Genomic DNA, 18,335 nt, shown 5'->3' with positions numbered 1-18,335 from the left:
TTCAGATTATGAGACTGACGCGCTGCCTAGTGCGCTTCCGAGGCAGACAGGGGTCACTGGGAAACGCAACCGGTATCATTAGTTCCCACAAACTATAGGTCGAAAAAGTAAGAAAACTGAGCAACAGTCATTCATTACTGCTCCAGACAGCGCAACCCTCACGACCCAATAAATCTCTCATAGGAAAACAAAAAAAAAATCTGCAACACCTTTGCCCCGGGTGGGGATTGAACTCACGACCTTCAGATTATGAGACAGACGTGCTGCTTTTGCACTACCGAGGCGGACAGGGGTCACTGGGAAACGCAACCGGTATCATTATTTCCCACAAATTAAAGGTCGAAAAAGTAAGAAAACCGAGCAACAGTCATTCATTACTGCTCCAGACAGTGCACCCCTCACGACCTAATTAAACTCTCATAAGCAAACAAAAAACTTTACCGCCTTTGCCCCGGGTGTGGATTGAACTCACGACCTTCAGATTATGAGACTGACGCGCTGCATACTGCGCTACCGAGGCGGACAGGTGTCACTGGGAAACACAACCGGTATCAATAGTTCCCACACGTTAAAGGTCGAAAAAGTAAGAAAATTCAGCAACAGTCATTCATTACTGCTCCAAACAGCGCACCCCTCACGACCTAATTAAACTCTCAAAGGCAAACAAAAATTCTGCACCGCCTTTGCCCCGGATGTGGATTGAACTCACGACCTTGAGATTATGAGACTGACGCACCGCCTACTGCGCTACCGAGGCGGACTGGTGTCACTGGGAAACACAACCGGTATCAATAGTTCCCACAAGTTAAAGGTCGAAAAAGTAAGAAAACTCAGCAACAGTCATTCATTACTGCTCCAGACAGCGCACCCTTCACGACTTAATTAAACTCTCATAAGCAAACAAAAAACTTCAGCGCCTTTTCCCCGGGTGAGGATTGAACTCACGACCTTGAGATTATGAGACTGACGCGCCGCCTACTGCGCTACCGAGGCGGACAGGGGTCACTGGGAAACACAACCGGTATCATTAGTTCCCACAAATTAAAGGTTGAAAAAATAAGAAAACCGAACAACTGTCATTCATTACTGCTCAAGACAGTGCACCCCTCACGACCTAATTAAACTCTCATGAGCAAACAAAAAATCTGCAACAAATTTGCCCCGGATGAGGATTGAACTCACGACCTTCAGATTATGAGACTGACGCGCTGCCTACTGCGCTACCGAGGCAAACAGGCGTCACTGGGAAACACAACCGGTATCAATAGTTCTCACATGTTAAAGGTCGAAAAAGTAAGAAAACTCAGCAACAGTCATTCATTACTGCTCAGGACAGCGCACCCCTCACAACCTAATTAAACTGTCATAGGCTAACAAAAAATCTGCACTGCCTTTGGCCTGGGTGATAATTGAACTCACGACCTTCAGATTATGAGACTGACGCGCTGCCTACTGCGATACCGAGGCGGACAGGGATCACTGCGAAACGCAACCGGTATCATTCGTTTCCACAAATTAAAGGTCGAAAAAATAGGAAAACTGGGCAACAGTCATTCATTACTGCTCCAGACAGTGCACCCCTCCCGACCTAATTAAAATCTCATGAGCAAACAAAAAATCTGCACCGCCTTTGCCCCGGGTGAGGATTGAACTCACGACCTTCAGATTATGAGACTGACGCGCTGCCTACTGCGCTACCGAAGCGGACAGGGGTCACTTGAAAACACAACCGGTATCAATAGTTTCCACAAGTTAAAAATTGAAACAGTAAGAAAACCGAGCAACAGTCAATTATTACTGCTCCAGACAGCGCACCCCTCACGACCTAATTAAACTCTCATAAGCAAACAAAAAATGTGTACCGCCTTTACCCTGGGTGTGTATGGAACTCACGACCTTCGGATTATGAGACTGACGCGCTGCCTACTGCGCTTCCGAGGCGGACAGGTGTCTCTGGGAAACACAACCGGCATCAATAGTTCCCACAAATTAAAGGTTGAAAAAATAAGAAAACCGAGCAACTGTCAATTATTACTGCTCCAGACAGCGCACCCCTCACGACCTAATTAAACTCTCATAAGCAAACAAAAAATGTGTACCGCCTTTACCCTGGGTGTGTATTGAACTCACGACCTTCAGATTATGAGACTGACGCGCTGCCTACTGCGCTTCCGAGGCGGACAGGTGTCTCTGGGAAACACAACCGGCATCAATAGTTCCCACAAATTAAAGGTTGAAAAAATAAGAAAACCGAGCAACTGTCATTCATTACTGCTCCTGACAGCGCACTCCTCACGACCTAATTAAACTGTCATAAGCAAACAAAAAACTGCACCGCCTTTGGCCTGGGTGATAATTGAACACACGACCTTCAGATTATGAGACTGACGCGCTGCCTACTGCGCTACCGAGGCTTTTTTTTTCTTTATTGCCTGCTTCGCAAACAGTACAAATCAATATAGGAATACAGTGCAGTGGCACGTGTAAAAGTGCTGTCACATCTTCATACTGTGCTACCGAGGCGGACAGGTGTCACTGGGAAACACAACCGGTATCAATAGTTCCCTCAAGCTAAAGGTCGAAAAAGTAAGAAAACTCAGCAACAGTCATTCATTACTGCTCCAGACAGCGCACCCCCCAAACCTAATTAAACTCTCATAAGCAAACAAAAAAACTGCACCGCCTTTGGCCCGGGTAAGGATTGAACTCACGACCTTCAGATTATGAGCCTGACGCGCTGCCTACTGCGCTACCGAGGCGGACAGGTGTCACTGGAAAACACAACAGGTATCAATAGTTCCCACAAGTTAAAGGTCGAAAAAGTAAGAAAACTCAGCAACAGTCATTCATTACTGCTTCAGACAGCGCACCCCTCACGACCTAATTAAACTCTCATAAGCAAACAAAGAACTGCACCACCTTTGCCCCGGGTGAGGATTGAACTCACGACCTTCAGATTATGAAACTGACGCGCTGCCTACTGCGCTACCGAGGCAGACAGGTGTCATTGGGAAACACAACCAGTATCAATAGTTCCCACAAGTTAAAAATTGAAAAAGTAAGAAAACTCAGCAACAGTCATTCATTACTGCTCCAGACAGCGCACCCCTCACGACCTAATTAAACTCTTATAAGCAAACAAATATCTGCACCACCTTTCCCTGGGTGAGAATTGAACTCACGACCTTCAGATTATGAGACTGACGCGCTGCCTACAGCGCTACCGAGGCGGACAGGGGTCACGGGGAAACGCAACCGGTATCATTCGTTTCCACAAATAAAGGTCGAAAAAATAAGAAGACTGGGCAACAGTCATTCATTACTGCTCCAGACAGTGCACCCCTCACGACCTAATTAAACCCTCATAAGCAAACTAAACATCTGCACCGCCTCTGCCCCGGGTGAGGATTGAACTCACGACCTTCAGATTATGAGACTGACGCGCTGCCTACTGGGCTACCGAGGCGGACAGGGGTGACTGGCAAACGCAACCGGTATCATTCGTTTTCACAAATTAAAGGTCGAAAAAATAAGAAAATTCAGCAACAGTCATTCATTACTGTTCCAGACAGCGCACCCCTCACGACCTAATTAAACTCTCATAAGCAAACAAAAAAACTGCATCGACATTGGCCCGCCTTAGGATTGAACTCACGACCTTCAGATTATGAGACTGACGCGCTGCCTACTGCACTACCGAGGCGGACAGGTGACACTGGGAAGCACAACCGGCATCAATAGTTCCCACAAGTTAAAGGTCGAAAAAGTAAGAAAACTCAGCAGCAGTCATTCATTACTGCTCCAGACAGCGCACCCCTCACGACATAATTAAACTCTCATAAGCAAACAAAAAACTTCAGCGCCTTTGCCCCGGGTGAGGATTGAACTCACGACCTTGAGATTATGAGACTGACGCGCCGCATACTGCGCTACCGAGGCGGACTGGTGTCACTGGGAAACACAACCGGTATCAATAGTTCCCACAAGTTAAAGGTCGAAAAAGTAAGAAAACTCAGCAACAGTCATTCATTACTGCTCCAGACAGCGGCCCCTTCACGACCTAATTAAACTCTCAGAAGCAAAGAAACCATATTCACCGCCTTTGCCCCGGGAGAGGATTGAACTCACGATCTTCAGATTACGAGACTGACGCGCTGCCTACTGCGCTACCGACGCGGACAGGGGTCACTGGGAAACGCAACCGGTATCATTAGTTCCCACAAATTAAAGGTGGAAAAAGTAAGAAAACTGAGCAACAGTCATAATTTACTGCTCCAGACAGTGCACCCCTCACGACCTAATTAAACTTTCATGAGCAAACAAAAAATCTGCAACAAATTTGCCCCGGGTGAGGATTGAACTCACGACCTTCAGATTATGAGACTGACGCGCTGCCTACTGCGCTACCGAGGCGAACAGGTGTCACTGGGAAACACAACCGGTATCAATCGTTCCCACATGTTAAAGGTCGAAAAAGTAAGAAAACTCAGCAACAGTCATTCATTACTGCTCAGGACAGCGCACCCCTCACGACCTAATTAAACTCTCATAGGCGAACAAAAAATCTGCACCGCCATTGGCCCGGGTGTGGATTGAACTCACGATCTTCAGATTATGAGACTGAAGCGCCGCCTACTGCGCTACCGAGGCGGACTGGTGTCACTGGGAAACAAAACCGGTATCAATAGTTCCCACAAGTTAAAGGTCGAAAAAGTAAGAAAACTCAGCAACAGTCATTCATTACTGCACCAGACAGCGCACCCTTCACGACCTAATTAAACTCTCATAAGCAAACAAAACAACTACACCGCCTTTGCCCCGGGTGAGGATGGAACTCACGACCTTCAGATTATGAGACTGACGCGCTGCCTACTCCGCTACCGAGGCGGACAGGGGTCACTGCGAAACGCAACCGGTATGATTAGTTCCCACAAATTAAAGGTGGAAAAAGTAAGAAAACTGAGCAACAGTCATTTACTACTGCTCCAGACAGTGCACCCCTCACGACCTAATTAAACTCTCATGAGCAAACAAAAAATCTGCAACAAATTTGCCCCGGGTGAGGATTGAACTCACGACCTTCAGATTATGAGACTGACGCGCTGCCTACTGCGCTACCGAGGCGAACAGGTGTCACTGGGAAACACAACCGGTATCAATCGTTCCCACATGTTAAAGGTCGAAAAAGTAAGAAAACTCAGCAACAGTCATTCATTACTGCTCAGGACAGCGCACCCTTCACGACCTAATTAAACTCTCATAAGCAAACAAAACAACTACACCGCCTTTGCCCCGGGTGAGGATGGAACTCACGACCTTCAAATTATGAGACTGACGCGCTGCCTACTGCGCTACCGAGGCGGACAGGGGTCACTGCGAAACGCAACCGGTATCATTAGTTCCCACAAATTAAAGGTCAAAAAAGTAAGAAAACCGAGCAACAGAAATTCATTACTGCTCCACACAGTGCACCCCTCACGACCTAACTAAACTCTCATAAGCAAACAAAAAATCTGCACCGCCTTTGCCCCTGTGAGGATTGAACTCACGACCTTCAGATCATGAGACTGACGCGCTGCCTACTGCGCTACCGAGGCAGACAGGAGTCCCTGACAAACGCAACCGGTATCATTAGTTCCCACAAACAAAAAGGTGGAAAAGTAAGAAAACTGAGCAACAGTCATTTATTACTGCTCTAGACAGTGCACCCCTTATGACCTAATTAAACTCTCATGAGCAAACAAAAAATCTGCACCAAAGTTGCCCCGGGTGAGGATTGAACTCACGACCTTCAGATTATGAGACTGACGCGCTGCCTAGTGCGCTTCCGAGGCAGTAATGCAAACAAAAAACTTCAGCGCCTTTGCCCCGGGTGAGGATTGAACTCACGACCTTGAGATTATGAGACTGACGCGCCGCCTACTGCGCTACCGAGGCGGACTGGTGTCACTGGGAAACACAACCGGTATCAATAGTTCCCACAAGTTAAAGGTCGAAAAAGTAAGAAAACTCAGCAACAGTCATTCATTACTGCTCCAGACAGCGGCCCCTTCACGACCTAATTAAACTCTCAGAAGCACTTCCTGACCTTCCGGAAGAGGCGGCAGTCATCCGAGATTCTGCGCGCTTCAAGAATGCCATACAAGCAGCAGACTCAACTGCATCTTAACCATTACTTTTGATACCGCCTTTCATCGCCCACCCCTCATGTAAAGTTCCATACGGAACCTTTGAGGATATAATAAATAAAAAAATAAATAAATAAACTCTCATAAACAAACAAAAAAACTTCACCACCTTTGCCCCGGGTGAGGATTGAACTCACGACCTTCAGAATATGAGACTGACGCGCTGCCTACTGCGCTACCGAGGCAGACTGGGGTCACTGGGAAACGCAACCGGTATCATTAGTTCCCACAAATTAAAGGTTGAAAAAATAAGAAAACCGAGCAACTGTCATTCATTACTGCTCCTGACAGCGCACTCCTCACGACCTAATTAAACTGTCATAAGCAAACAAAAAACTGCACCGCCTTTGGCCTGGGTGAGAATTGAACTCACGACCTTCAGACTATGAGACTGACGCGCTGCCTACTGCGCTACCGAGGCGGACAGGTGTCACTGGGAAACACAACCGGTATCAATAGTTCCCTCAAGTTAAAGGTCGAAAAAGTAAGAAAACTCAGCAACAGTCATTCATTACTGCTCCAGACAGCGCACCCCTCACGACCTAATTAAACTCTTATAAGCAAACAAATATCTGCACCACCTTTCCCCGGGTGAGAATTGAACTCACGACCTTCAGATTATGAGACTGACGCGCTGCCTACTGCGCTACCGAGGCGGACAGGGGTCACGGGGAAACGCAACCGGTATCATTCGTTTCCACAAATAAAGGTCGAAAAAATAAGAGGACTGGGCAACAGTCATTCATTACTGCTCCAGACAGTGCACCCCTCACGACCTAATTAAACCCTCATAAGCAAACAAAACATCTGCACCGCCTCTGCCCCGGGTGAGGATTGAACTCACGACCTTCAGATTATGAGACTGACGCGCTGCCTACTGGGCTACCGAGGCGGACAGGGGTGACTGGCAAACGCAACCGGTATCATTCGTTTCCACAAATTAAAGGTCGAAAAAATAAGAAAATTCAGCAACAGTCATTCATTACTGTTCCAGACAGCGCACCCCTCACGACCTAATTAAACTCTCATAAGCAAACAAAAAAACTGCATCGACATTGGCCCGCCTTAGGATTGAACTCACGACCTTCAGATTATGAGACTGACGCGCTGCCTACTGCACTACCGAGGCGGACAGGTGACACTGGGAAGCACAACCGGCATCAATAGTTCCCACAAGTTAAAGGTCGAAAAAGTAAGAAAACTCAGCAGCAGTCATTCATTACTGCTCCAGACAGCGCACCCCTCACGACTTAATTAAACTCTCATAAGCAAACAAAAAACTTCAGCGCCTTTGCCTTGGGTGAGGATTGAACTCACGACCTTGAGATTATGAGACTGACACGCCGCCTACTGCGCTACCGAGGCGGACAGGGGTCACTGCGAAACGCAACCGGTATCATTAGTTCCCACAAATTAAAGGTCGAAAAAGTAAGAAAACCGAGCAAATGTAATTCATTACTGCTCCACACAGTGCACCTCTCACGACCTAAATAAACTCTCATAAGCAAACAAAAAATCTGCACCGCCTTTGCCCCTGTGAGGATTGAACTCACGACCTTCAGATTACTAGACTGACGCGCTGCCTACTGCGCTACCGAGGCAGACAGGAGTCCCTGGCAAACGCAACCGGTATCATTAGTTCCCACAAAAAAAAGGTGGAAAAAGTAAGAAAACTGAGCAACAGTCATTTATTACTGCTCCAGACAGTGCACCCCTCATGACCTAATTAAACTCTCATGAGCAAACAAAAATTCTGCACCAAAGTTGCCCCGGGTGAGGATTGAACTCACGACCTTCAGATTATGAGACTGACGCGCTGCCTAGTGCGCTTCCGAGGCAGACAGGGGTCACTGGGAAACGCAACCGGTATCATTAGTTCCCACAAACTATAGGTCGAAAAAGTAAGAAAACCGAGCAACAGTCATTCATTACTGCTCCAGACAGCGCACCCCTCACGACCTAAATAAACTCTCATAAACAAACAAAAAAACTTCACCGCCTTTGCCCCGGGTGAGGATTGAACTCACGAGCTTCAAAATATGAGACTGACGCGCTGCCTACTGCGCTACCGAGGCGGACAGGTGTCACTGGGAAACACAACCAGTATCAATAGTTCCCTCAAGTTAAAGGTCGAAAAAGTAAGAAAACTCAGCAACAGTCATTCATTACTGCTCCAGAGAGCGCACCCCTCAAGACCTAATTAAACTCTCATAAGCAAACAAAAAAACTGCACCGCCTTTGGCCCGGGTGAGGATTGAACTCACGACCTTCAGATTATGAGCCTGACGCGCTGCCTACTGCGCTTCCGAGGCGGACAGGTGTCACAGGAAAACACAACAGGTATCAAAAGTTTCCACAAGTTAAAGATCAAAAAGTAAGAAAACTCAGCAACAGTCATTCATTACTGCTTCAGACAGCGCACCCCTAACGACCTATTTAAACTCTCATAAGCAAACAAAGAACTGCACCACCTTTGCCCCGGGTGAGGATTGAACTCACGACCTTCAGATTATGAAACTGACGCGCTGCCCACTGCGCTACCGAGGCGGACAGGTGTCATTGGGAAACACAACCAGTATCAATAGTTCCCACAAGTTAAAAATTGAAAAAGTAAGAAAACTCAGCAACAGTCATTTATTACTGCTCCAGACAGCGCACCCCTCACGACCTAATTAAACTCTTATAAGCAAACAAAACATCTGCACCGCCTTTGCCCCGGGTGAGGATTGAACTCACGACCTTCAGATTATGAGACTGACGTGCTGCCTACTGGGCTACCGAGGCGGACAGGGGTGACTGGCAAACGCAACCGGTATCATTCGTTTCCACAAATTAAAGGTCGAAAAAATAAGAAAATTCAGCAACAGTCATTCATTACTGTTCCAGACAGCGCACCCCTCACGACCTTATTAAACTCTCATAAGCAAACAAAAAAACTGCATCGACATTGGCCCGCCTTAGGATTGAACTCACGACCTTCAGATTATGAGACTGACGCGCTGCCTACTGCACTACCGAGGCGGACAGGTGACACTGGGAAACACAACCGGTATCAATAGTTCCCACAAGTTAAAGGTCGAAAAAGTAAGAAAACTCAGCAGCAGTCATTCATTACTGCTCCAGACAGCGCACCCCTCACGACATAATTAAACTCTCATAAGCAAAAAAAAAACTTCAGCGCCTTTGCCCCGGGTGAGGATTGAACTCACGACCTTGAGATTATGAGACTGACGCGCCGCCTACTGCGCTACCGAGGCGGACTGGTGTCACTGGGAAACACAACCGGTATCAATAGTTCCCACAAGTTAAAGGTCGAAAAAGTAAGAAAACTCAGCAACAGTCATTCATTACTGCTCCAGACAGCGGCCCCTTCACGACCTAATTAAACTCTCAGAAGCAAAGAAACCATATTCACCGCCTTTGCCCCGGGAGAGGATTGAACTCACGATCTTCAGATTACGAGACTGACGCGCTGCCTACTGCGCTACCGACGCGGACAGGGGTCACTGGGAAACGCAACCGGTATCATTAGTTCCCACAAATTAAAGGTGGAAAAAGTAAGAAAACTGAGCAACAGTCATAATTTACTGCTCCAGACAGTGCACGCCTCACGACCTAATTAAACTCTCATGAGCAAACAAAAAATCTGCAACAAATTTGCCCCGGGTGAGGATTGAACTCACGACCTTCAGATTATGAGACTGACGCGCTGCCTACTGCGCTACCGAGGCGAACAGGTGTCACTGGGAAACACAACCGGTATCAATCGTTCCCACATGTTAAAGGTCGAAAAAGTAAGAAAACTCAGCAACAGTCATTCATTACTGCTCAGGACAGCGCACCCCTCACGACCTAATTAAACTCTCATAGGCAAACAAAAAATCTGCACCGCCATTGCCCCGGGTGTGGATTGAACTCACGATCTTCAGATTATGAGACTGAAGCGCCGCCTACTGCGCTACCGAGGCGGACTGGTGTCACTGGGAAACACAACCGGTATCAATAGTTCCCACAAGTTAAAGGTCGAAAAAGTAAGAAAACTCAGCAACAGTCATTCATTACTGCACCAGACAGCGCACCCTTCACGACCTAATTAAACTCTCATAAGCAAACAAAACAACTACACCGCCTTTGCCCCGGGTGAGGATTGAACTCACGACCTTCAGATTATGAGCCTGACGCGCTGCCTACTGCGCTTCCGAGGCGGACAGGTGTCACTGGAAAACACAACAGGTATCAAAAGTTTCCACAAGTTAAAGATCAAAAAGTAAGAAAACTCAGCAACAGTCACTCATTACTGCTTCAGACAGCGCACCCCTAACGACCTATTTAAACTCTCATAAGCAAACAAAGAACTGCACCACCTTTGCCCCGGGTGAGGATTGAACTCACGACCTTCAGATTATGAAACTGACGCGCTGCCCACTGCGCTACCGAGGCGGACAGGTGTCATTGGGAAACACAACCAGTATCAATAGTTCCCACAAGTTAAAAATTGAAAAAGTAAGAAAACTCAGCAACAGTCATTTATTACTGCTCCAGACAGCGCACCCCTCACGACCTAATTAAACTCTTATAAGCAAACAAAACATCTTCACCGCCTTTGCCCCGGGTGAGGATTGAACTCACGACCTTCAGATTATGAGACTGACGTGCTGCCTACTGGGCTACCGAGGCGGACAGGGGTGACTGGCAAACGCAACCGGTATCATTCGTTTCCACAAATTAAAGGTCGAAAAAATAAGAAAATTCAGCAACAGTCATTCATTACTGTTCCAGACAGCGCACCCCTCACGACCTTATTAAACTCTCATAAGCAAACAAAAAAACTGCATCGACATTGGCCTGCCGTAGGATTGAACTCACGACCTTCAGATTATGAGACTGACGCGCTGCCTACTGGGCTACCGAGGCGGACAGGGGTGACTGGCAAACGCAACCGGTATCATTCGTTTCCACAAATTAAAGGTTATCAAGAAAGAAAAAGAAATCAAGAAAGAAAAAAGAAATTACTTAAATCAACAATTTCATGCAGACAACTGCAAAGGGAGTGCAGAACTGTGGAGGAAACTTAACGCTTTGCTTCACAGGACACCGATCTCTCCTGGGGTTACTGAAATAAATATAGATGGTCGAGCGGTTACAGATTTAGAACTCGCAGAAAGATTTAATCATTTTCTCACAAACGTTGCACAGCCGACGCAAACAGCACAGACAGCTATAACTGACGCAATGACAAGACAGACAAAGAACATCTTTCTTCGACCAACCGATGAACAAGAAATAGTTTCAATTTTTTCCACGCTAAAACAGAGCAGCGCTCGTGACATAGATGGAATTCAGATTTCCCCGATCAAACATGCAATCAATATCATAGCTCCCGTGCTCTCTCACATTTATAACTTGTCCCTATCAACAGGCTGTTTCCCAAAACAAATGCAAACGTCCGTTGTCAGCGTGTTATATAAGAAAGGAGACAAGAATGATCTTACGAACTATCGGCCAATTTCTATATTACCCATATTCTCGAAAGGCTTGGAGAAAATTATTTTTAAAAGACTTATGAATTTTTGTATGAAGTTTAACATAATATCCCAATCTCAACATGGTTTTATGAAGGGCAGGTCGACGGAGACTGCTTTACTAGCTCAGAAAGAAATAATCCTTAAATCGTTTGAGAGTAAAGAACTTTGCATTGGTGTTTTCATAGATTTTTCTAAGGCTTTCGACCGTCTCTGTCATCATACTTTATTTGAAAAATTAGAAGTATATGGTGTTCGCGGCATTCCACTTTCCCTCTTGAAATCTTACTTCAAGTACCGCTCACAATGTGTAAAAATTAAGGATTCGTTTTCTTCTCTCCAGGCAATAACCACAGGGGTTCCGCAAGGTAGCATTCTAGGACCGCTGCTTTTTAACCTATACATAAATGACATTGTCAAGGTCAGTGACAAAGCTAAATACATAATATACGCGGATGACACCAGCATTTTCTTTACAGGTAATGACATGACTGCCATGACCACACTTATAAACACTACGCTAGAAAGCTTAAACACATGGAGTGAACGAAATTCATTACTTATTATAGCAACAAAGACAAAAGCTGTAGTTTTTCATTCGCGGAGACTGATTTCCTTAGACAATAGATTACGTATAGGTAGCGCGGCTGTTGAAATCGTAGAAACCGTTAAAACATTAGGAGTACTTTTTAATTGCACAATGTCGTGGGATCCTCAGATTAATAATCTAATTACCAACCTATCAAAATGTGTGGGCATACTTGCACGAATGCGTTATTTTCTTCCAGTTTCTGTTAAACTAACACTTTATAACAGCTTGTTTTTGTCGCATGTAAATTATTGTCTTTTGGTATGGGCAAGTACGACAGCAACCAACATAAATAAAATATACAGATTACAAAAGAAAGCGATCAGGTTTATAGCAAATGTTGACTACTATGCACACACAGATGAACTGTTTCGGCGTTATAATATTGTCCCAATTCACAAACTTTACGAGTATTCTCTAGCAATAAGATATAAGCAATCTCTTTTTCATAACAATCGTGCCTTCCTAGATATTTTTGAACTGGAAACGCATGCTAATCCGTACCCTACTCGTCACCAACAACATTGGAACCTTCCATTCTGTAGAACAAATTTTGGGCGACAAATGTTATGTTTTAGTGTTCCTTTGTTATTAAATAAATTGCTGGAGGCGAAAATATTCCTTGAGAAATGCAGTGCACGTGACATTAGGGAAGTGCTTTTATCGTGAAAATTGAGAAAATGGTGGTCCAGGCATTCATGGAACTCTCTATATATGTATGTGTGTATGTATATATATGTGCGTATATATGTATATGTGTGTATGTATGTGTATATATATGTGTCTGTATATGCATCTCCATATGTGTGTGTATATTTATGTGTATGTGTGTACACGCAATTTCTATGCATAGCATTGTTGTCATATATTTAGTATTCTGTATTCCGTAATATTTTGCATTGTACTTCGGAATTTCTGCCGAACTACTTACGCATATTAGTCTCTGTATATAGCATTACTGTACGTGCATCTTCCGACTTGTACTGCGCTAAACATCTCATGGCTTATGTTTGTTGCCTATATGTTCATGGCTTATGTTTCTTTATTCATGTCCACGTTGCTTGCCATGTATTAGGGAGGCTCGGGTTCTCCTCAAGTGACAAAACGTCACTTTTCTCCCGAGCCTGCCCTCATCCTTGGGATGAAATAAAATTGAATTGAATTGAATTGAATTAAAATTGAATTGAATTGAAAGGTCGAAAAAATAAGAAAATTCAGCAACAGTCATTCATTACTGTTCCAGACAGCGCACCCCTCACGACCTAATTAAACTGTCATAAGCAAACAAAAAACTGCACCGCCTTTGGCCCGGGTGAGGATTGAACTCACGACCTTCAGATTATGAGCCTGACGCGCTGCCTACTGCGCTTCCGAGGCGGACAGGTGTCACTGGAAAACACAACAGGTATCAAAAGTTCCCACAAGTTAAAGATCAAAAAGTAAGAAAACTCAGCAACAGTCATTCATTACTGCTTCAGACAGCGCACCCCTAACGACCTATTTAAACTCTCATAAGCAAACAAAGAACTGCACCACCTTTGCCCCGGGTGAGGATTGAACTCACGACCTTCAGATTATGAAACTGACGCGCTGCCCACTGCGCTACCGAGGCGGACAGGTGTCATTGGGAAACACAACCAGTATCAATAGTTCCCACAAGTTAAAAATTGAAAAAGTAAGAAAACTCAGCAACAGTCATTTATTACTGCTCCAGACAGCGCACCCCTCACGACCTAATTAAACTCTTATAAGCAAACAAAACATCTGCACCGCCTTTGCCCCGGGTGAGGATTGAACTCACGACCTTCAGAATATGAGACTGACGTGCTGCCTACTGGGCTACCGAGGCGGACAGGGGTGACTGGCAAACGCAACCGGTATCATTCGTTTCCACAAATTAAAGGTCGAAAAAATAAGAAAATTCAGCAACAGTCATTCATTACTGTTCCAGACAGCGCACCCCTCACGACCTTATTAAACTCTCATAAGCAAACAAAAAAACTGCATCGACATTGGCCCGCCTTAGGATTGAACTCACGACCTTCAGATTATGAGACTGACGCGCTGCCTACTGCACTACCGAGGCGGACAGGTTACACTGGGAAACACAACCGGTATCAATAGTTCCCACAAGTTAAAGGTCAAAAAAGTAAGAAAACTCAGCAGCAGTCATTCATTACTGCTCCAGACAGCGCACCCCTCACGACATAATTAAACTCTCATAAGCAAACAAAAAACTTCAGCGCCTTTGCCCCGGGTGAGGATTGAACTCACGACCTTGAGATTATAAGACTGACGCGCCGCCTACTGCGCTACCGAGGCGGACAGGTTACACTGGGAAACACAACCGGTATCAATAGTTCCCACAAGTTAAAGGTCGAAAAAGTAAGACAACTCAGCAACAGTCATTCATTACTGCTCCAGACAGCGGCCCCTTCACGACCTAATTAAACTCTCAGAAGCAAAGAAACCATATTCACCGCCTTTGCCCCGGGAGAGGATTGAACTCACGATCTTCAGATTACGAGACTGACGCGCTGCCTACTGCGCTACCGACGCGGACAGGGGTCACTGGGAAACGCAACCGGTATCATTAGTTCCCACAAATTAAAGGTGGAAAAAGTAAGAAAACTGAGCAACAGTCATAATTTACTGCTCCAGACAGTGCACCCCTCACGACCTAATTAAACTCTCATGAGCAAACAAAAAATCTGCAACAAATTTGCCCCGGGTGAGGATTGAACTCACGACCTTCAGATTATGAGACTGACGCGCTGCCTACTGCGCTACCGAGGCGAACAGGTGTCACTGGGAAACACAACCGGTATCAATCGTTCCCACATGTTAAAGGTCGAAAAAGTAAGAAAACTCAGCAACAGTCATTCATTACTGCTCAGGACAGCGCACCCATCACGACCTAATTAAACTCTCATAGGCAAACAAAAAATCTGCACCGCCATTGCCCCGGGTGTGGATTGAACTCACGATCTTCAGATTATGAGACTGAAGCGCCTCCTACTGCGCTACCGAGGCGGACTGGTGTCACTGGGAAACACAACCGGTATCAATAGTTCCCACAAGTTAAAGGTCGAAAAAGTAAGAAAACTCAGCAACAGTCATTCATTACTGCACCAGACAGCGCACCCTTCACGACCTAATTAAACTCTCATAAGCAAACAAAACAACTACACCGCCTTTGCCCCGGGTGAGGATGGAACTCACGACCTTCAGATTATGAGACTGACGCGCTGCCTACTCCGCTACCGAGGCGGACAGGGGTCACTGCGAAACGCAACCGGTATCATTAGTTCCCACAAATTAAAGGTGGAAAAAGTAAGAAAACTGAGCAACAGTCATTTATTACTCCTCCAGACAGTGCACCCCTCACGACCTAATTAAACTCTCATGAGCAAACAAAAAATCTGCAACAAATTTGCCCCGGGTGAGGATTGAACTCACGACCTTCAGATTATGAGACTGACGCGCTGCCTACTGCGCTACCGAGGCGAACAGGTGTCACTGGGAAACACAACCGGTATCAATCCTTCCCACATGTTAAAGGTCGAAAAAGTAAGAAAACTCAGCAACAGTCATTCATTACTGCTCAGGACAGCGCACCCCTCACGACCTAATTAAACTCTCATAGGCAAACAAAAAATCTGCACCGCCATTGCCCCGGGTGTGGATTGAACTCACGATCTTCAGATTATGAGACTGAGCGCCGCCTACTGCGCTACCGAGGTGGACTGGTGTCACTGGGAAACACAACCGGTATCAATAGTTCCCACAAGTTAAAGGTCGAAAAAGTAAGAAAACTCAGCAACAGTCATTCATTACTGCACCAGACAGCGCACCCTTCACGACCTAATTAAACTCTCATAAGCAAACAAAACAACTACACCGCCTTTGCCCCGGGTGAGGATGGAACTCACGACCTTCAGATTATGAGACTGACGCGCTGCCTACTGCGCTACCGAGGCGGACAGGGGTCACTGCGAAACGCAACCGGTATCATTAGTTCCCACAAATTAAAGGTCGAAAAAGTAAGAAAACCGAGCAACAGAAATTCCTTACTGCTCCACACAGTGCACCCCTCACGACCTAACTAAACTCTCATAAGCAAACAAAAAATCTGCACCGCCTTTGCCCCTGTGAGGATTGAACTCACGACCTTCAGATCATGAGACTGACGCGCTGCCTACTGCGCTACCGAGGCAGACAGGAGTCCCTGACAAACGCAACCGGTATCATTAGTTCCCACAAACAAAAAGGTGGAAAAGTAAGAAAACTGAGTAACAGTCATTTATTACTGCTCTAGACAGTGCACCCCTTATGACTTAATTAAACTCTCATGAGCAAACAAAAAATCTGCACCAAAGTTGCCCCGGGTGAGGATTGAACTCACGACCTTCAGATTATGAGACTGACGCGCTGCCTAGTGCGCTTCCGAGGCAGACAGGGGTCACTGGGAAACGCAACCGGTATCATTAGTTCCCACAAACTATAGGTCGAAAAAGTAAGAAAACCGAGCAACAGTCATTCAATACTGCTCCAGACAGCGCACCCCTCACGACCCAATAAATCTCTCATAGGAAAACAAAAAAATCTGCAACACCTTTGCCCCGGGTGGGGATTGAACTCACGACCTTCAGAATATGAGACAGACGTGCTGCCTTTGCACTACCGAGGCGGACAGGGGTCACTGGGAAACACAACCGGTATCATTAGTTCCTACAAATTAAGGTCGAAAAAGTAAGAAAACTAAGCAACAGTCATTCATTACTGCTCCAGACAGCGCACCCTTCACGACATAATTAAACTCTCATAAACAAACAAAAAAACTTCACCGCCTTTGCCCCGGGTGAGGATTGAACTCACGACCTTCAGAATATGAGACTGACGCGCTGCCTACTGCGCTACCGAGGCAGACTGGGGTCACTGGGAAACGCAACTGGTATCATTAGTTCCCACAAACTAAAGGTTGAAAAAATAAGAAAACCGAGCAACTGTCATTCATTACTGCTCCTGACAGCGCACTCCTCACGACCTAATTAAACTGTCATAAGCAAACAAAAAACTGCACCGCCTTTGGACCGGGTGAGGATTGAACTCACGACCTTCAGATTATGAGCCTGACGCGCTGCCTACTGCGCTACCGAGGCGGACAGGTGTCACTGGAAAACACAACAGGTATCAATAGTTCCTACAAGTTAAAGGTGAAAAAGTAAGAAAACTCAGCAACAGTCATTCATTACTGCTTCAGACAGCGCACCCCTCACGACCTAATTAAACTCTCATAAGCAAACAAAGAACTGCACCACCTTTGCCCCGGGTGAGGATTGAACTCACGACCTTCAGATTATGAAACTGACGCGCTGCCTACTGCGCTACCGAGGCGAACAGGTGTCACTGGGAAACACAACCAGTATCAATTGTTCCCACATGTTAAAGGTCGAAAAAGTAAGAAAACTCAGCAACAGTCATTCATTACTGCTCAGGACAGCGCACCCCTCACGACCTAATTAAACTCTCATAGGCAAACAAAAAATCTGCACCGCCATTGCCCCGGGTGTGGATTGAACTCACGATCTTCAGATTATGAGACTGAGCGCCGCCTACTGCGCTACCGAGGCGGACTGGTGTCACTGGGAAACACAACCGGTATCAATAGTTCCCACAAGTTAAAGGTCGAAAAAGTAAGAAAACTCAGCAACAGTCATTCATTACTGCACCAGACAGCGCACCCTTCACGACCTAATTAAACTCTCATAAGCAAACAAAACAACTACACCGCCTTGGCCCCGGGTGAGGATGGAACTCACGACCTTCAGATTATGAGACTGACGCGCTGCCTACTGCGCTACCGAGGCGGACAGGGGTCACTGCGAAACGCAACCGGTATCATTAGTTCCCACAAATTAAAGGTCGAAAAAGTAAGAAAACCGAGCAACAGAAATTCATTACTGCTCCACACAGTGCACCCCTCACGACCTAACTAAACTCTCATAAGCAAACAAAAAATCTGCACCGCCTTTG

General features: G+C 46.0%; 22 non-coding genes across 22 annotated transcripts; all 22 read right to left on the bottom strand.

The window, feature by feature from the left end:
- Positions 1 to 1,157: 1,157 nt before the first annotated feature.
- TRNAM-CAU (transfer RNA methionine (anticodon CAU)) lies at positions 1,158 to 1,230 on the bottom strand. The gene has a single exon. It is a non-coding gene; the product is annotated as a tRNA-Met (tRNA).
- Positions 1,231 to 1,631: 401 nt separating this feature from the next.
- Positions 1,632 to 1,704, bottom strand: TRNAM-CAU (transfer RNA methionine (anticodon CAU)). Its single transcript has one exon. It is a non-coding gene; the product is annotated as a tRNA-Met (tRNA).
- Positions 1,705 to 2,922: 1,218 nt separating this feature from the next.
- Positions 2,923 to 2,995, bottom strand: TRNAM-CAU (transfer RNA methionine (anticodon CAU)). The gene has a single exon. It is a non-coding gene; the product is annotated as a tRNA-Met (tRNA).
- A 398-nt stretch (positions 2,996 to 3,393) lies between these two features.
- Positions 3,394 to 3,466, bottom strand: TRNAM-CAU (transfer RNA methionine (anticodon CAU)). Its single transcript has one exon. It is a non-coding gene; the product is annotated as a tRNA-Met (tRNA).
- An 874-nt stretch (positions 3,467 to 4,340) lies between these two features.
- On the bottom strand, positions 4,341 to 4,413 carry TRNAM-CAU (transfer RNA methionine (anticodon CAU)). The gene has a single exon. It is a non-coding gene; the product is annotated as a tRNA-Met (tRNA).
- Positions 4,414 to 5,051: 638 nt separating this feature from the next.
- TRNAM-CAU (transfer RNA methionine (anticodon CAU)) lies at positions 5,052 to 5,124 on the bottom strand. The gene has a single exon. It is a non-coding gene; the product is annotated as a tRNA-Met (tRNA).
- A 164-nt stretch (positions 5,125 to 5,288) lies between these two features.
- Positions 5,289 to 5,361, bottom strand: TRNAM-CAU (transfer RNA methionine (anticodon CAU)). The gene has a single exon. It is a non-coding gene; the product is annotated as a tRNA-Met (tRNA).
- A 939-nt stretch (positions 5,362 to 6,300) lies between these two features.
- Positions 6,301 to 6,373, bottom strand: TRNAM-CAU (transfer RNA methionine (anticodon CAU)). Its single transcript has one exon. It is a non-coding gene; the product is annotated as a tRNA-Met (tRNA).
- Positions 6,374 to 6,771: 398 nt separating this feature from the next.
- TRNAM-CAU (transfer RNA methionine (anticodon CAU)) lies at positions 6,772 to 6,844 on the bottom strand. The gene has a single exon. It is a non-coding gene; the product is annotated as a tRNA-Met (tRNA).
- A 163-nt stretch (positions 6,845 to 7,007) lies between these two features.
- Positions 7,008 to 7,080, bottom strand: TRNAM-CAU (transfer RNA methionine (anticodon CAU)). Its single transcript has one exon. It is a non-coding gene; the product is annotated as a tRNA-Met (tRNA).
- A 1,582-nt stretch (positions 7,081 to 8,662) lies between these two features.
- Positions 8,663 to 8,735, bottom strand: TRNAM-CAU (transfer RNA methionine (anticodon CAU)). Its single transcript has one exon. It is a non-coding gene; the product is annotated as a tRNA-Met (tRNA).
- Positions 8,736 to 9,846: 1,111 nt separating this feature from the next.
- Positions 9,847 to 9,919, bottom strand: TRNAM-CAU (transfer RNA methionine (anticodon CAU)). The gene has a single exon. It is a non-coding gene; the product is annotated as a tRNA-Met (tRNA).
- A 401-nt stretch (positions 9,920 to 10,320) lies between these two features.
- Positions 10,321 to 10,393, bottom strand: TRNAM-CAU (transfer RNA methionine (anticodon CAU)). The gene has a single exon. It is a non-coding gene; the product is annotated as a tRNA-Met (tRNA).
- Positions 10,394 to 10,555: 162 nt separating this feature from the next.
- On the bottom strand, positions 10,556 to 10,628 carry TRNAM-CAU (transfer RNA methionine (anticodon CAU)). The gene has a single exon. It is a non-coding gene; the product is annotated as a tRNA-Met (tRNA).
- Positions 10,629 to 13,838: 3,210 nt separating this feature from the next.
- On the bottom strand, positions 13,839 to 13,911 carry TRNAM-CAU (transfer RNA methionine (anticodon CAU)). Its single transcript has one exon. It is a non-coding gene; the product is annotated as a tRNA-Met (tRNA).
- Positions 13,912 to 14,548: 637 nt separating this feature from the next.
- TRNAI-UAU (transfer RNA isoleucine (anticodon UAU)) lies at positions 14,549 to 14,621 on the bottom strand. Its single transcript has one exon. It is a non-coding gene; the product is annotated as a tRNA-Ile (tRNA).
- A 401-nt stretch (positions 14,622 to 15,022) lies between these two features.
- Positions 15,023 to 15,095, bottom strand: TRNAM-CAU (transfer RNA methionine (anticodon CAU)). The gene has a single exon. It is a non-coding gene; the product is annotated as a tRNA-Met (tRNA).
- Positions 15,096 to 15,733: 638 nt separating this feature from the next.
- Positions 15,734 to 15,806, bottom strand: TRNAM-CAU (transfer RNA methionine (anticodon CAU)). The gene has a single exon. It is a non-coding gene; the product is annotated as a tRNA-Met (tRNA).
- Positions 15,807 to 16,206: 400 nt separating this feature from the next.
- TRNAM-CAU (transfer RNA methionine (anticodon CAU)) lies at positions 16,207 to 16,279 on the bottom strand. Its single transcript has one exon. It is a non-coding gene; the product is annotated as a tRNA-Met (tRNA).
- An 873-nt stretch (positions 16,280 to 17,152) lies between these two features.
- On the bottom strand, positions 17,153 to 17,225 carry TRNAM-CAU (transfer RNA methionine (anticodon CAU)). The gene has a single exon. It is a non-coding gene; the product is annotated as a tRNA-Met (tRNA).
- Positions 17,226 to 17,623: 398 nt separating this feature from the next.
- Positions 17,624 to 17,696, bottom strand: TRNAM-CAU (transfer RNA methionine (anticodon CAU)). Its single transcript has one exon. It is a non-coding gene; the product is annotated as a tRNA-Met (tRNA).
- Positions 17,697 to 18,096: 400 nt separating this feature from the next.
- TRNAM-CAU (transfer RNA methionine (anticodon CAU)) lies at positions 18,097 to 18,169 on the bottom strand. The gene has a single exon. It is a non-coding gene; the product is annotated as a tRNA-Met (tRNA).
- Positions 18,170 to 18,335: the final 166 nt, after the last annotated feature.

The sequence above is a fragment of the Rhipicephalus microplus genome, chromosome 3, assembly GCF_043290135.1.
Source record: "Rhipicephalus microplus isolate Deutch F79 chromosome 3, USDA_Rmic, whole genome shotgun sequence".
Lineage (NCBI taxonomy): Eukaryota > Metazoa > Arthropoda > Arachnida > Ixodida > Ixodidae > Rhipicephalus > Rhipicephalus microplus.
Note: the sequence above shows the minus strand (reverse complement) of the source record. Positions and strands in the feature narration are given on the sequence as shown.